The sequence below is a fragment of the Cricetulus griseus genome (assembly GCF_003668045.3).
Source record: "Cricetulus griseus strain 17A/GY chromosome 1 unlocalized genomic scaffold, alternate assembly CriGri-PICRH-1.0 chr1_0, whole genome shotgun sequence".
Lineage (NCBI taxonomy): Eukaryota > Metazoa > Chordata > Mammalia > Rodentia > Cricetidae > Cricetulus > Cricetulus griseus.
This window is the reverse complement of record NW_023276806.1, coordinates 60,854,419-60,867,541: the sequence shown is the minus strand read 5'-3', so window position 1 is coordinate 60,867,541 and position 13,123 is coordinate 60,854,419. Positions and strand designations below refer to the sequence as shown.

Genomic DNA, 13,123 nt, shown 5'->3' with positions numbered 1-13,123 from the left:
ACCAAAACATCTGGTAAATTTATAGCTGTAGCACTAATTAGGGAAAACAAGTAAATACTTTCACACTCAGCTCAAGTTGTTAAAATGCTTTTTGTTTATTTCAATTCATTGTATTTATTATTGTAGAGTGAATTTAGCCATACACATTGTTGTAATTTAAGAAAAGCAGCTTTTACCGGGCATCGGTGGCGCACGCCTTTAATCCCAGCACTCGGGAGGCAGAGGTGGGCTGATCTCTGTGAGTTTGAGGCCAGCCTGCTCTCCAGAGCAAGTGCCAGGATAGGCTCCAAAGCTACACAGAGAAACCCTGTCTCCAACAAACAAAACAAAACAAAACAAAACAAAAAACCTTTTGGGTTTTTTAACCTCAAACTTGCTGGCCTGGAACTCACAGAGATCCACCTGTCTCTGCCTTCCAAGGGCTGGGATTAAAGGTGTGTGCCACCACACCTGGCTTTTAAATGCTTTTTAAAATTTATGTGTGTTTGTGTATGCATACAGCATGCATTACAGGGCTAGAGGAGGCTAGAAGATGCAACTGGAGCTAAAGGTGGCTGTCATCCACCTGATGTTCATGTTGGAAACTGAACTCAGGTCCTCTGCAAGAGCAGCAAATTCTTCTAACCACTGAGCCATCTCTCCAGCCCTTAAATGATTTTCAAAGTAATAAAGACGAGGTCAAGGACACCTTGGGCTGCCGAGACCCTGTCTGAAAGAAAGCATTGAAGATGAGCCAGCAGGGGTGGCAATGGCTGCAATCCCAGGCACTGAGGTAGGAGGCTAGTGAATTTACATAGCATGAACTGCAGAGTGAATTGGGGTCAGGGTGCAGAGAAAGCTCAATGGTTGAAAGTACTGGATGTTCTTCCAGAGGACCTGGGTTCAATTCCCAGCACCCACATGGCAGCTCATGACTGTCTTTAACTCCAGTTCCAGGGAATCTGGTACCCTCACACAGACATACATGTAGGCAAAACACCAATGTACATAAAATAAAGATAAATCTTTAAAAAGATGAAAAGGACCTAGGTACAAAAGCATGTTCCCCCCACCATGTCCAGCTGCAAACATTCTTCCCTTAACTGCTGAATCACCCGTATCACTCAGTACCACATGCAAGGCTTCACCTTTGCCAGTCGATTAAAATTGATCTTAGGAAGGCTAGAAGTTTCAAATCAAGTAGATACTCAGTCCAGGAGGCCGAAACCAGGAGATCTCAAACTGAAAGCCAATCTGAACTTGTTAGCAAGTTTGAAGCCCGCCTAGTATAAAGGGGGTGGGGATAGACACATTTGAAGGGTTGAGTGGAAAGGATAAGTAGGCATTGAAGCCCATTCTGCAATGATAGTAACTCTAAACCTGGCTCTAAGGAGAGCGTGGGGGTGAGAGCCCAGGTGCCCGTGGTTCAGTTACATAACAGCCGCACTCTGCAGACAATTGCTGAGCTCTCACTGTGTGCCAGGCTCTTCCAGATGCTCCATTTAGTATGGGTGGGAAACCAGCAGAGTAAGAAATTAGTTTTAAGGAGACGGTGTGACCCTTATCTTGTCTGGACTGACAGCAGTTTTTGATTGGAGGTAGGCAGTTGATGGCTGTCCTTCTCTGGCCACCACAATTTTCTTTATAAAGAAGGCTGTAGATGGAACTTATCCAGGCAAGTTACTACTGAGCTAACATCCTTCCAGCCCTGTAAAGTCATATGTTCAAGTTGCTAGTTGAATTGCAGTGGAAGTTGTGTGGGAGTTTTAAAAAAGCAGCTAGAGAAGGATGCAGAAGAGAAGACGAATGGGGGAAAGAGCCAAGCAAAGATGCTGGGTAAAAAGGACAGAGGAAGCCAGGACAGCGAGCATGGTGTCAGTGCTCTGGCGGCTGAGACTGCACATGGAGACGGTCTCCCTGAACAACCAAGGGCTAAGGGACAGACTGGAGAGGAACGCGTTAGTTCTCTGGCAGTATTCAGCTGCCTGGGCAAAAAAACGGATTGGCAAGAGAGCAAAGGAGCAAAGTTCCTTGTGACCGGTGGTTTGAAGACTCCACCTGTTCTAGATAGATAAGCCCAGGAAGTCATAATCAACAGCTCAACAGAAACCTTTACAGGTTAAAGAATAAATGATTCAGAAGTGACGGAAGTGAGTAGCCCGGAAGTGCCTGACAGCATCACCACTGGTGTTGAAATTTGAGTCTGATGGGCTGGGAACATGAGGTGCAGGAGAGGCCCAGCTTCCCGGGACTTCCCACGTAAGGCCTGTGAAGCTGAGGATTTGTGTATCTGAGGGTTGTTCTGTCATTTTTGGAAGATGCAGTCTTCTTGGTTTATTTTGAGGAGGGGTGTCCTGAAGCTGAGGCTGACCTGGACCTCCTTAAATTTGACCTTGAATGGTTCCCTCCCCACCTTCCCCCTCCCCCACTCCACTGCCCCGACACAGGCTTCCAGCCACAGCAGTTTTGTTGGTGGTAGTTCCCCAAGAACACCAGTAAGATGTTGAATTGGGCTGGAGAGATGGCTCGGCAGTTGAGAGCACTGGCTGTTCTTCCAGAGAATTGGTTTCAATTCCCGGCACCCATATGGCAGCTCACAACTGTCTGTATTCGAGTTCTAGGGGCTCTGACACCCTCACACAGACATACATGTGGGGAAAACCCTTAATGCACATGGAGTAAATAAATAAATCATTTAAAAAATTAGCACAGACACTTTTTAAGTTTGTTTTTGTTTTTCGAGACGGGGTTTCTCTGTGTAGTCCTGGCTGTCCTGGAACTCATGCTGTAGACCAGGCTGGCTTTGAACTCACGGAGATCTGCCTGCCTCTGCCTCCTAAATGCTGGGAGTAAAGGCATGCGACACCACCGTCCAGCATAGTACAATTTCTAAGAAGAATTAATGAACTGGAGAGATGACTCTTGCAGAGAACCCAAGTTCAATTCCCAGCATCTACATGACAGCTCACAGCCATCTATATCTAGTTTTAAGGCACCAGGCACATGTGGTGTACAGACAGACATGCAAACACTCACACACAAAATAGTATTTTTTAAAAAGTTAAATATTCATAGATACTATGTCTAAAAAGGAGAAAAAAGTACATCGGCCTGCTAATCTCTGGCCTCTGGTGGAGTCATCTGGGTCATAGAGTAGTTTTCAAGGTAGGATCTTAATCTCATTACATTGTTGTTATTAATGCATGTTAATGATACATAATAGTTTTGTTATGACACTTTATACATATATGCTAATCCTGAAATTTGAGTGAAGCCAGTTCTACAATTTTGAGCCAAATCTGAAGCAAGTTTTAATTAAATACTGGCCAGGTTGATGGACTCTGGCCAGGACTGCACATGCCATCAGCAGAGTCTTTACCCAGGAAGGCCCTTGGTTCAGGCTCCAGGGCACCCAACAGATAACAATATGCGGAAGAGCCACAGGGTGGCTGGCGCTTCTGTAATCCCACACAAGGACGGATAACGGAGAAGGGTCAGCAATCCACGGCCATCTTTAGCCACATGGCAGCTTTCAGTCATCATGGGTTACATAAAACCCACCTTAAAAAAAAATTTAAAAATCAGAATGGAAATCCAAGTGGCTAGGAAATTCTATATGCCGAGCCCAGAGACTTCAAGGGATGGGGAAAAAAATTGAGCGAAATTAGCCTAAATTTTCGCAAATTTGTAAGACTATTTCAAGCAGAAGAGAAGCCAGGGGCAGGGCAGACTTGGGGAAGGGCCTCCACACAAGTGGAACTGAGAAACCTGAGGGAGTAAAGTTGCAACTTCCTCCTGCTGAATCCACCCATGACCTCGGCCCCGCCCGCTGATGACCTCGGCCCCGCCCACTGGTGACCTGCGTCTCAGCCACAGGAAAATTCTAGACCTCGATAACAGCCTTTTCCACCCTGAGCTAAGTGAAGCGTAGCCTGGAGCCAAACGTACATGCAATAATCAGCTCCCAGTTGGGTGCTGTGGTGTGTGTGACTAATCCCAGCTACCACAGGAGGATGCCGGGAGGGGGCGCACTCAAAAGTTGGTTTAGTATTAGCCAAGGAGCCCCTTGGTGCTTGCCTCTCAGAATGCTGAATGGTAGCATTAAGTCCCGCCTCTGAGAAGATGTTGGAAAAAAAGAAAACAGACTAGAAGTTTAAAGAAAAAAAATAATAAAAGGAGGTACAAAGAGCATGTTAGCCAGACCAAAACAAATGGAAGAGAACTTTTATTCAATATTCAACAAACACTAATTTTTTAGATTTTATTTTATATTTACTTATTTTATGTGTGTAAGTGTTTAGCCTGCAGGCATATATGTGTGGCACATGTGTGCCTGGTACCTAAGGAGTCAGATTGTGACCCTCCATGTGAGTGCTGGGAACCAAACCTGGGTCCTCTACAAGAACAAGTGCTCTTAACAACTGAGCCATCTCTCCAGCTCCAAACACTAAATTCTTTTTTGGTTTGTTTGTTTATTTGGTTGGGTTTTTCTTTTGGGGGGTTTGGGGGAGTTGAGACAGGGTTTCCCCCGTGTAACAGCCTCGCTATCCTGGAACTAGCTCTATAGACCAAGCTGGCTTCAAACTCAGAAATCCACCAGCCTCTGCCTCCCAAGTGCTAGGTATTTGGTTGATTCATTTAGTCTTATTTTATGTGCACATTATTTTATGTGGCATTATGTAACTTATATTTATTTTGCCTGCATGTGTGTCTGTGTGAGGGTGTAAGATACACTGGAACTTTAGTTTCAGACAGTTGTGAACTGCCAAGTGGGTGCTACTATTTGAACCTGGGTCCTCTGGAAGAGTAACCAGCTCCCAAACACTAAATTTTTAATGCCAAACATTAAACTACTGTGTGTGGCTTCCTAAGTCCTTATAACTTTTGGTTCTTCTGTCCTGGGTTTTAGTGTCTATCTGAATACTAACGTGCAATTTTGTGTCGCAAATGACTGAGTTTTATATTCTTGGTAGCTTTTGGTTTTTTAGATAGGCTCTCATGTAGCTCAGGCTGGTCCCAAGTCCCCAAGTGGCTAGCAATGACCTTGAACTCCTGGAGTTAGCACAGGAGGCTGTTCCTTTAGGCCAGTCCCCCAGCCTGAACCAGGGCTTGCTTCCTGCAGCTGTGTCTGGGGCAGGGAACTAAGGAGCAGTCTTGTGATGAGCCAGCTCTTGCTTTAGGACACCTGGCTCCTCCACGCCCTTTGTCATCGTATCTGCTGTGCTGAACCCAATCACATGAAGCAGAACTTTCTACCCTTCCTGAAAGGCTTTAAAAGCTCAGATCTCACCTTTGTTCTGGGGATTTTGGTTTGGAGACACTTCAGGGGGATTTTGCTTAGGGAGGCACTCTGAAAGCCCCTCTCTGAAGAGATCCATCCCCATGCCACCCCCTCATGGTGGTACTCCCCCTGCCCCGCCCCGTCTCATTCTCACTTTTTTTTTCTTTTTGAGACAGAACCCTGGCTGTCCTGGAACTTGCACTGTAGACCAGACTGGCCTATGTAGACCAGGCTAGCCTATGTAGACCAGGCTAGCCTATGTAGATCCACCAACCTCTGCCTCCCCAGTGATTGATTAAAATCATGTACCACTCTGCCAAGCCTTCATTCTCACTCTTTCTTTTTAATTAATTCTTTGAGAATTTCATACAATATAGTTCAGTCTTATTCACTCCAGCTCCCTCCCCTAACTCCTCCTAGATCCATGTCCCTTAGCCCCCTTCCTTTGTGTACTCTTTATTTCACTTTATATTATTGCTTGGCTGTTTTGTCTGCATGTTTGTGCACCATTTGTGTGCCTGGTGCCGAGAGAGGCCAGAAGAGGATGCCAGATCTCCTAAAACTGGAGTGACATGTGGGTACTGGGAATCAAACCCAAGTCTTCAGGAAGAGCAGCAAGAGCTCTTGATCACTGAACCATCTCTCCGGCCTGTTTATTTTTGTTTCTTTTTTCTTTTCTTTTCTTTTTTGTTCTTCTGTTTGTCGAGACAGGGTTTCTCTGTGTAACAGTCCTGGCTGTCCTGGAACTCACTTTGTAGACCAGGCTGGCCTTGAACTCATAGAGATCCCCCTGCCTCTGCCTCCCAAGTGCTAGGATTAAAGGCATGTGCCACCAATGCCTGTTTTTGCTTTATTTTTTAAATAACCCATCAACTCTACTTTGTGCTGTGCAGTTATGCCTGGGTGTGGGGCTGTCCACCAAAGCATGGTCAACCTACCAGGACCACTTAAAGAAAGCTGTCACTCCCTCCCCAAGAAGCTGGCAGTTGTCCGTGTAGCTCTCCGTTTAGGGGTGGAGCCTATTATAACACCTTTCCAATCCTTGCTAGATTCCTAACTGGCTTGGTCTTAATGAAGGCAGCCACATGCTGATGTGCATTCATGAGGGCAGTGGTCCTGAGGACCACCCAGGTGGTCCCCACCCCCACCCAACCTGTGGCCGGTACACTCTTCCCTAAGCCTTGGGAAGGGGGTATGGTATAGATGTCCCCATTCGTGGCTAATAACTCCACAGTCACTTATTATCTACTCTTCGGTCACTTGTGAGTTTGTGTATTTATTAACCACCATGCACTGCACAAAGTTCTCTAATGAGGTCTGGGAGCTGCCTGCACGTATCTATGGCTATGAAGACATGAATCTTTGAGTAGTTTGATACTATGTCCATTTAGCAGAATAATAGTTGTATGTTCACTCCTGGGGCTTGTGAGCTCCCAAACCATGGGTTCTTAGCCAGGTTTATAGTACTAGGCACGAGTTTCCTCTTGTGAAGGAGGCCTTAATCCAGTAAGAAAGTGGTAGGTTACCACATATCACTCATGCCACTATTGTGCCCGTCTCGTTACACTCTTGTCTTTATTGCAGGTCACGAAGGTCAGGGCCTGGTAAGGCTGTTGACTCCCCACCCCCAAAAAAAGAAATATGCTAATGCTAATGCTAATAAAAATATGTTTTTTAAAAGACCTAAAGGCCCATGAATAACTGTTTCTGGTCTTGCAAACAGTAGCCTTCCACATGGTCCCAGGATCTAAACCAATGCCCCAGTTGTGGGAATGCCCCGTGTTGCTCACTCACCTTTGAAAACCTCCAATGACTAAAGTGTGAGCTCTCTGAGAAGGATGCTAGCTGCAGACATGGTGCTGCAGCGCTCACCTTCCAAGCAAGACTGGAGAGTGGGTTTCACCTGGGAGCACGGGGTGGAAAGACTATGCATAGGAATGAATGTCTGTGTGGCCCAGCTGCATGCTCCTGAGCATCCGCTCCAGGGGACCCACGCTGGTGTCCAGACACCATGCCCTGCTGCACTAAGCACTCGCCAGGGATGGGAACAGTCCAGGTGAGCGCAGAAAGAATGGAGTGTATATACACAGAGTGGAGGTGACTCAGCCGTAAACAAGAATTAAAGCCACACACACATATTTGATGTGGAAGCAGAAAGAGACTGTTGTTTTGTGCAATGAATCTATGCTAATCATTTTATTTACATATTTCTATTTATTTATTTTTGAGACAGAGTTTCTCGGTGCTAATTATTTTAAAAGAAGAAAAAAATGGGGGGAGGGGCATGGTCTTATGTATTCTTGCCTGGCCTAGAACTCACTATGTAGCCAAGGATAACCTTAAATTTCTGGTCCACCTGCCTCTGCTTCTCAAGAGCTAGGATTACTCGTGTACCACCATGCCGAGTGTGTGGTACTTGAACACAAACGCAGGATTTGTGCATGCTAAGCCATCACTCAACCACCTGAGCCAGAGCCGAAGCCTCTGTGAACGCTTGTTTAATCTATTAGAAAATTTAGCTGGGAAAGACTGAGATGAATAGAATTTACACAGAACATCAACTTTCCTCTCCCCGCTCCTGGACTCCCTCCTTGGTTCACATACTAGCATCCTTTTGTGTATTTGAAACAAAATTTCAATATTAGCTCAGGCTGGCCTGGAACTTCCTGTTCTCCCACCTCTGCCTCCTGAACGCTGGAAGGGTCACGTCTATGCACCAATAGACATTATTACTATTTTCAAAATGACTTTTGCTTTTAAAATTATTTTTCGTCTTTATGCATTCATTTTGGCAGGGGCAGGGAGCACATTGCAACGGTTGTGTGTATGTGGGGGGCCAGTTCACTCCCCCCACCAGTTCAGTCCCAGAGACGGAACTCCAGCCTTCAAGCTGGAGGGAGGTGACCTTACCCTGCTATTTTGACCTATGCTTATGTTTTTAACTAGAGCCAAAAGTCAGATAACAGGACTTCAAACATCAAAGTGGGGCGTGGTACTGCACACCTGTAATCCCAGCACTTGAGAGGTGTAAGCAGGAAGCTCAAGAATTCAGAGGCATCCTTGGCTACACAGAGTCTGAGGGCAGCAGTCTGGGCTACGTGAAAACCTGGAGGGAAAGAGATTTCAAATATCAACAGACTTATGAGGGAGGGTTTTGTTTTGTTTTGTTTTGTTCTTTTGGCAGAGACAAATTGTGACTAAAGCCACCCCATGTGAATACTAACTCAGCTTCGTAGAGGAAAGTCCTGGCGAAATTCAATTGTCATGAGTCTTTGACATTAAGGGTCATGTCAAAATGCTTTTTATGATTAGGAAAATCTTAGTCATTCTCCAGCTTCCTCTATCGGATTTCTGAGTCACTTCCTCTTCTATTGACCCAAACTTACAAGAAATACCCATGATGGGTGTGGTGGAGCATGCCTGTGGGACAGCTACTTAGAAGGCAGAGGCAGGGGAATGACTTGAACCCAGTGTGAGGTCCACCTGGGCAATACGGTGAGATCTGAAAAGGGAGGGGGAGGGGAGGAGAGGGCAGGAGCAGGGGAGCCACTGATGGCTCTGTGACATAGTACTTGCCTGGCATGAATGAGTCTCGAGGTCACTGCCCCGGCTGGACATGCTGGAGATGTGTCCCTGTTGGTAGACTGCTTCCCCAGCACACAGAACGCCCTGGCTTCAGCCTCCTGCACCATACCCTGGAGGAGGTGGCACACCACTATCGTCTCAGCACTCAGAAGGTGGGTGCAGCTGAACTCAGAAGTTTAGCTACATTGTGAGTTCTAGGCTTGCCTGAACTATTGAGACTCTGCCTAATATAATAAAAGAGAGAGAAAAAGGAATATCCGAAAGTTCAGGTTTTTTGAGAATTTGGGAACTAGTAGGGCATCAGAGATCAGAGTTCTGTGTAGTCACTACAGATGACGTAAACAAGGTTGAGAAATCACTCCATCTTCGTGGCTGCATGGCCTCTGTCACGCAGCTTCTAACCAGACCCTCTCCGTAGAACAGCTGACTTTTTTGTTGTTGTTTGTTTTGTTTTGTTTTCGGAGACAGGGTTTCTCTGTGGCTTTGGAGCCTATCCTGGCACTCGCTCTGGAGACCAGGCTGGCCTCGAACTCACAGAGATCTGCCTGCCTCTGCCTCCCAAGTGCTGGAATTAAAGGCGCGCACCACCAATGCCCGCCAAACAGCTGACTTTTTAAAAAGATTTTTATTATTTCAATTATGTGTTTGCATGTGTGTCTGTGCTGAGGATGTGCACGTGAGTGCTTGTACCCGTGGAGGCCAGAATAGGGCATCAGATCCCATGAGCTTGAGTTGCTGGTGGTTGGGAGACACCAGACATTGTGCTTCAAACCATACTCACGTCCTTTGGATGGAGCAGGAAGTACCCTTAACCACTGAGTTAGCTCTCCAGCCCCTGATTGGCTGATTGATTGATTTTTGGTTTTTGAGACAGGATCTTGCCCTGACCTTGCAATAGTCTTCCTGCCTCAGCCTCCAGGTGCTGGAATCACAGGTGTCCACCGTTGTACCCCAGCCCTGAGTGAGTGGATCCAAGGCAAAGGTGGACCCCGATTAGATCACAGTGTAGACCCCAGGCTCCAGTGTAGAGTACTTTTATTAGAAGTAAACTACAGACTACTCAAAATGCAGAGGCAGGAGGATCACAAAGTCAGCCTGGACTATGAGGCCCTATTTCAAAAAAAAAAAAAAAAAAAAAAAAAAAAAAAAAGGAGAGAAAGAAAAGAAACCTCACAGAGCAGCATCTCTAACTGAGGATTGGTCAGTCTTTCTTTTGAGCAATGCGATGTAACTTTTGTTCTGAGGGCTGCCCTGTGTCTTTCAAGATGTTTACTAACATTGCTGGCCAAGTGTGACTACTCACACCTGTAACCTCAGTACTCTGGAGGCAGAAGCAAGAGGATTGCTGAGTTTGAGGTTAGCCTGGACTACCACAGTACCAAGCCAGCCATGGGGAGAACCACAAAAGCTGTCAAACATTGTCACATGTGCCCTGGAGTCCCCTAGTAAAAACTCCAGGTGCTGTCTTGCAGAGGGAGACCCTGCTCTTCACCCTGTCCTTGTGCCCGCCTCTCTTCCCACTTCCTCAGGGGCTACCACACCATCAGATGTTGTAGATGTTGTAGAGTTCCTGCAACTCTAGAGGTTGCAGGAATGGCTTCCTGATTAAGAGCACTGAGGACTCTTCTAGAGGGTCAGGGGTTAATCCCCACGCCCACACAGCAGCTCGTGTCTGTGACTCTAGTCCCGGGGGACACCATGCACTGGTCTGGCTGCTGAAGAGCACACTTCCAGACACACATCCAGACAAAACACCCCTACAGAGGAAAAAAAAGGTGGAAGTCTCCCCCTTTTCTCCCCTCAGTGGGTGGCCTCGAAAGTGGCACCTGGGGTGAAAATGGGAAGCCACAGCTTCTGCCCTTCCTCTTGCTCACGAAGGGGATCCCCCAGTTGGATAAAAGTTTACATAACTGGTAAAAATAACACAAAATATTTGCAAAACTTAGCTTTACCCATGAGTGCTATTAAATCAAGGTCAAGGCCTTGAGCCTCTTCTGCGCTAGGGTACTTAGGTCATAGGTCAGTAAACAGTGCTGGCCTAAACCAGGAGCTGGCTTATTTATGATCCCAGGAATCAGGACTCAGAGGAAGGATAACCAGGAAGGAGTTCAAGGCTGCTTAGACTTCATGAGATGCCATCTTCCCCCACCCCTACTTCCAAAAAAAAAAAAAAAAAAAAAAAAGAATTAAAGAGTGTCTCCCTGAGGCTCTGGGTTTGATCCTCAGAATCAGCAAATTTAAAACAAAGCCCTTTCTTGCTGGGGCCGTGGAGGCAGGCAGGAGGATCTCTGTTAATTCAAGGCCAGCCTGGTCTACAGAGTAAGTTCCAGGACAGCCAGGGCTTTGTAGGGAGACCCTGTCTCAAACAAAACAAACAAAAAAAGTCCCTTTCTTGCCGTGAGAGGCAGTAAGGATAGACAAAAACGCTGCCTTAGACTGGGAGGTTATATGAAGATGTGTGTATGATTTTTTTCTTTTTGAGATGATATGTCATCATGCCAGGCAAGATTTGTGTTGTTTTGTTGTTATAGAATAAGATAGGATCTCACTGTGATGCCCTGGCTAGCCTGAAACTCAGAAAGACCTAGGGTTAAAGGTGTGCAGCACCTCGCAGGGCTCCTGAGGTCTGTTAAGAATTTCCTCCTCTGAGAGAGGAGGAAAGTGAGGCTGGCAGAGCCAGAATGCAGGCTCCTCTGAGGTGCAAACACTGTTTGTCCTGCATGATCATCATCCTTGACTTGGAGGGACCACTTATTCTCCCTAGCCTATACTTATTTAGGTCCTTGACCACACTTAAACTATTCAAACTGTGTAGTCATAGGAAGGCAGGAAACAGATAGAGACTTGTCTAAAGCCACACTAAAACATGCACCAAGCTGAAGAGCAGTTTTTGTTTTTCTGCTTGGACTCCCCCCCCCCTCAATTTGCTATTTTTCTGTTCCTTCTCACTTTTTTGTTTTGTTTTGGGTTTTTTGTTGTTTTTGGTTTTTGAGGCGGTTTCTCTGTGTAGTCCGGGCTGTCCTGGAACTCAGTCTATAGACTAGGCTGGTCTCAAATCCAAAGATCTGCCTGCCTCTGCCTCCTGAGGGCTGAAACGAAAGGTGTGCGCCACCAACGCCCAACTTTTATTCACATTTTCATCCTTTGCTCTCCTGCTTCCCTGTGCTGGTTCCCAAGTCACTAGCACTGATCTGAACCACTCCTTTTCCTTAGGGAATTCACAGTTTAAACAGAATCACTGGAGGATTGGAGGAGGGAGATGAATAACAGCTAAGTATAATGAAATAAATGTATGGAAACAATGAAATCCATTAACTTTGCATGGTAATTAAAAAACAACATTTGGAAGCTGGGAGTTGTGGCACTTGCCTTTAATCTTAGCACTTAGGAGGCAGAAGCAGGTGGATCTCTGAGAGTTCCAGGCCAGCTTGGCTCACAGAGCAAGTTCTAGGACAGTCAGAGCTATGTAGAGAGATCCTGTCTCAAAAACACTTGGGCTAGCTATCGAAGCACCTTTAATCCCAGCACCACAGAGGCAGTCTGCATAGCAGGGTTCAGGCCAGACAAGCCTATATGATTTGTTCCATAAAAACAAAACAAAACATGTTAATTAGCCAATAGTTGTGGTGCACACTTTTAATCCCAGCACTCCAGAGGCAGAGGCAGGAGGGTCTCTGTGAGTTGGAGGCCACAAAAGGAGTTCCAGGACAGCCAGGGCTACATAATGAGGCCCTGACTCAAAAAACAAATATTAGGGAACTATTTAGCCTTCCCTAATAGTGGTTTTGACTTTATAAGCCTCTGACTAATGTAATTCACAGCATTCACTGGGGATCCCGATGGACCAGCATCCATCATCCTGATCAGTATTTAATAAAGTTTGCTTCAGGTTTGGCTAAAACATGCTACATAGAGAATTTGAGACTAGTTTGGGCTACATGACCTTGTCTGAAAGAACAAGTCATAAATACCATACTTGCCTGCCTATGGGAGAGGACGAAGGGAGCATAATTCTTGTGGGTTTTGCCCTTTGCACTGTACAAATCCTGTTCAAGAGGCTGACTGAATGCATAATATGCTGTTACTGCTACTACTGCACGGTTTGTGTGACATCCATGGGAGTTCTTAGGAAATCACACACACACACACACACACATACACACACACACACACACACACACACACATTGTATTTTCTTCCTTTGAGGGGTGAGGTGGACAGAGATGTTTGTTCCTGCTTGACAGGGTTCCACATAAGCCAAGCTGGTCACAAACTCAA

The 13,123-nt window shown here is 46.1% G+C and overlaps 1 protein-coding gene across 1 annotated transcript in view; it reads left to right on the top strand.

Moving 5' to 3' along the window:
• Ensa (endosulfine alpha) overlaps positions 1–13,123 on the top strand; it is a 37,723-nt gene that overhangs the window by 17,666 nt on the left and 6,934 nt on the right. The gene's annotated exons all lie outside the window — the stretch shown is intronic.